This window comes from Muntiacus reevesi, chromosome 12, assembly GCF_963930625.1.
Source record: "Muntiacus reevesi chromosome 12, mMunRee1.1, whole genome shotgun sequence".
NCBI lineage: Eukaryota > Metazoa > Chordata > Mammalia > Artiodactyla > Cervidae > Muntiacus > Muntiacus reevesi.
The window spans coordinates 61,546,012-61,550,500 of NC_089260.1; positions in this window are offsets into that span (position 1 = coordinate 61,546,012).

The following is a 4,489-nucleotide window of genomic DNA, read 5'->3' on the forward strand; positions in this document are numbered from 1 at the left end:
ACCAGCAAGGGAGAGTTCGGCGGCGAAACTTCCCCTTCCGGCGGCCGCCGACGAATTTGACCAGAAGCCCCGCCGCTTAAAGGGCAAGCGTGGTTTTTCACTACTGGGTAGGTGCTCGGCGTCTCGGAGGCGGGACGGAGAGGGGCGGGGCCGGGCCGGGCCGACAACACGACTGGTGGGGAACAGTGGTTACCAGCAGCAACGACAAATATTCCAGCCAATGGCGAGGCTGAACGCCCTCTACCTAGTCCTGCGGATTTATAATCCAGGTGGGTCTACTTGGAGGGTATTTAAAGGAGAAGGAGGAAATTAAAGTACCACGTAGCTCCTCATTTGTTCATTGTTTCGGACCAAAGTTTGTTGAGGGCTTGGTAAGTGCCAGATAGGGTTCTAGACCCTGGACGTGATGCAGTCATCAGAGCTGTTGTACCGTCTCCCCTGGAGCTTACTTACTAACCAAGATAGGGAGGTAATGAGCAAATAATCGAATAAGATAATTACAAGCTCGTGATAAGAAAAGTAAGAAAGATAAATTAGGATAGTGGGGGTAGAATGGCAGGGTGGGAGTGCAGAAGTGTGGGAAGAGATGGCCACTTTTAAAATATTTTTTTCAGGTTTTATTAATTTTTGGCCGCACCCTGCAGCATTTGGGATCTTAGTTTCCCAACCAAGGATTGAACCTGCACCCCCTGCAATGAAAGACTTGAGTCTTTACCACTGGACAGCTGGAGAAGTACCTGAGAGATGGCCACTCTAGATGAAAATGGTCAAAGAGAACTTGCAGGAGGTGACCCTTGAGCTGAGCCCCCCCAAGCAAAACTGTGAGGAGTTTTCCAGGCAGAGAAAATAGCCACTTTGCACACGCACAAAAATATTCCCTGCCATGTCAGTAAACAAAGAATGTTGACTTCCATTCCAGTAAACAGTGACTATTGCCTGCCATCAAGCCACCAGCCACTGCAGCACCCAGATGGTAGATGCCCAGGAGAAAAACAGGATACTGGCTCTAAATAGTTGAGCTAGATTCTTGCCTCTTCCTGTAAATCGAAAAGCACTAAACCATTAACTTGAGATGTCTGCTTTTTGTGATTAGTAGTAATCTTTTTATATTTGACTGTGTGCTTTGTTTCAGCAAAACCTCATGTACATTCTGACTTCTCCCTTACCTCTTCAGAACAGTTCTTCAGAGCTGTGTTGTTGTCTAGTCACTAAGTTGTGTCCAGCTCTTTTGTGACCCCCATGGACTGTAGCCCCGCCAGGCTCCTCTGTGCATTGGGTTTCCCAGGCCAGAATACTGGAGTGGGCTGCCATTTCCTTTGCCAGGAGATCTTCCTGACCCAGGGATTGAACCTGTATCTCTTGTGTCTTCCACAGTGGCAAGCAGGTTCTTTACCACTCACGTTACCTGGGAAGTAAATTCCTCAAATAAAACCTAACTTGTGACTTTTAGGTTATGCAGTTTTTCTTCAGTCAACAGCTTCAACTGGCTTGAATTGTTGAAGGAACTGAAAGCAGAAATGATCAAGACTCAATCTAGTTTGCTGGGTAGGACTTAAATTACAAGTAGATGAAAATCCATCCTGCTTTTAAAGGAATATATCAAAGGATGCAGAGTAGATATTTTCTGGTTGTTTTCAGATGTAGGATTGCTGGGCTGCACCCTGCAGACCCTACAAGCCCCTTACATGCCCAGCTTCAAGACCAAAGAAATGATGATCTTTTACTTTTATCAGTTCATTTCACTTTTTCTATTTCATATTTAGTGCTTCCATTTCACTTAGTTTATGTTTTCCAATTTTCCATCTCTTTTTGTGGCTGTTACTCTTTCTCAAGATTTTATCAAGCACAGTAGAAAAGCTTTTGTATACATTTATATAAATAGTATGTATAATATATCTTTTAGAAAACCTGTGAATTTTTGTCTAACTTAAAAAAAGTATGATATTTTGATTCCACTTGTTTAACTTAGTTTGAATAGAATGCTAGGCTTCTAATTAAAAAAAAAAAAGATATGCAACAAGCAACAAAGGTTTACTGTATAGCACAGGGAACTATAGTCAATATCTTGTAATCACCTATAATGGAAAACAATCTGAAAAATAATATATGTCTATATGTATAACTGAATCACCTTGCTGTGCACCTTAAACACTGTAAGTCTACTATTCAATAATATATATATTAAGAAAAAAAAAAAAAAAAACCAAAGGAAGAGCCCAGACTCAATCATGGAGACATCAGTTGTTTAATGGATAGAGGTAGTTTACACATCTGAAGCAAGGTCCTGGAGCAACACCTCACCATATGTGGCAGGCGGTGGTCAAGACATGGTAGCAATTTTCGCTACTTGGGAAAGGGAGAAGTTACCAGTTATGGGGAAATTGGCATCAGGTTGGGTCATCGGTTACCAGGGAAACTAGCGGAGGAGTGTGTCCCTCACTGCCCCTTTGAAAAGCTATCCTGGGGAAGATATTCAGATCTAAAGATTAGAAGCTGGGCCAGGGGTAGGACGGCCAGCCATGTGAGTCAGGTGTAGGTGAAGCAGGCACTGTCCAGCAGGGGATGTACAGTGAGCAAGAGAACAGCCATGTTGGTTGGCTGGATCATATCAGGACGTGCAGTTTAAGACAGATGCAGTCAGCCAATAGAGCAACCAGTAGGAACACACTTGTAGTCCAGAGGGTTAGATTTCTTAATTTGCTGGTGGGGCTGAATGCACTCCAGAGGAAGCTGGGCATCTTGCCAAACAAAAGAGACTAAGGTCATTATTGGATTCTAAGGAAGGGCAGAGTTCTGGTATAATTTCGATGAAGCAGCGTTTTGATACAACAGAGAGGGGCTGTGTGTAAAAGTATTAACATCTGTCCTAAGCCTAAACTGAGAAGCTGATCCCAGGTCCTCTTTCCTTGGAAATCTCAAAATTAAGATAAACGTAGGATGTTGGGCCTGAAAACTCCTTATCTAAAGCTTTGCACTTGTACTTAACAGCCTGTGTCAGAATGACCCATCTTCTTCAGGTCCTTCAGCAAGAATGGGGTGTTCCATCCACCAGGATATAACTTCAGACTGCAAAGTTTTAATCAGTCTATTATCTTTGAGAATATTCCTCAGCACCACATCCTTGATGTTAATTAACAAAAGCAGTTTTTACAGAACAAAAAGGTACAAAATATTCCATAGTCTAAGAAGCAAATACAATATTTGGGGGCCTAATGGATATCAAGCGCAGTAAATATTGGGTTGGCCAAAAAGTCGTTTGGGTCTTTCTAGAACATCTTACAGAAAAACCTGAATGAACTTTTTGACCAGCCTAACATGTGAAGCAACTGCTTACCTGTACAAAGATGTTGAGAATGTACATAGGTACAAACTTTATGAGATACTTTTGATATAAAATAAAAGTAAGAATGTTGTATACATAACAACATTTGAAAAGTTTGCCTGTGGTTCCTTCCCAAATCTCTCCCCGTTTTCTTTTAGCCACTACCCATCATAACCTAGGTGGTTCTAGTGATAAAGAATCTGCCTGCCAATGCAGGAGACATAAGAGACTAGAGTTCAATCCCTGGGTCTGAACGATCCCTGGAGAAGAGCATGACAATCCACTCCAGTATTCTGGCTTGGAGAATCCCATGGACAAAGGAGCCTGGTGGGCTACAGTCCATATGGTCTCAAAAGAGTTGGACATGGCTGGAGCGACTTGGAACACGTGCACTCATCGTATTGAAGGTACAGTGAGAGAAAGTGGGTTATCTAGCTTAAGTGCAGGGCTAAGTAAGGTTTCTCTGATGAAACTGTAAGTGAGGTGCATGAGGGGGAAAATAAAAACAAAACAACATACACCCAGTGTTTGTCAGGATTTATTGCTGGGTCATGTTCTAGAATTCAGAGTGTTCAGTCTGAAATTCAACTTCAGACTTTAGAAACACAAATTTATGAAGTTCCCTGGTGGCCTAGTGGTTAGGATAACCTGAACTATGTCTCTCTTGCTATATCCAAAGAAAACAAAGAAAAAAGAACTTTGTTTTTCTTTAAACAAAGAAAAAAGAACTTTAAAAATTGGAGGGAGAGACTTCCCTGGTGGTCCAGTGGCTAAGGCTCTTCACTCCCAATGCAGGGGGCCTGGGTTTGATCCCTGATCAGGAAACTTCTAGATCATCTAAGATCCATGCTGATTTTTAATGCACAAGAATTAGGTATGAACTCTTGAGCTGGAACCCTCAGCTAACTAGAGTGTATATTGTTCAGTATTTCTTTGGGAACATTTCACTGATGTACTTGTCATATGGAAATTTCTGGACTTTAGTAAAAAACAATGCAAAACTTAAAAAAAAAAAGGAAACTAGATCCCACATGCTGCCACTATGAGTTCTCATGCCGCAGCCGGACGGTCTCGTGTGCTACCCGGCACAGCCAAATAAATAAATACTTTTCTTTGATTGGAGGAGGGAGACCAAAAATGGAGAACACAACCCTGCCTAGTGCTGAA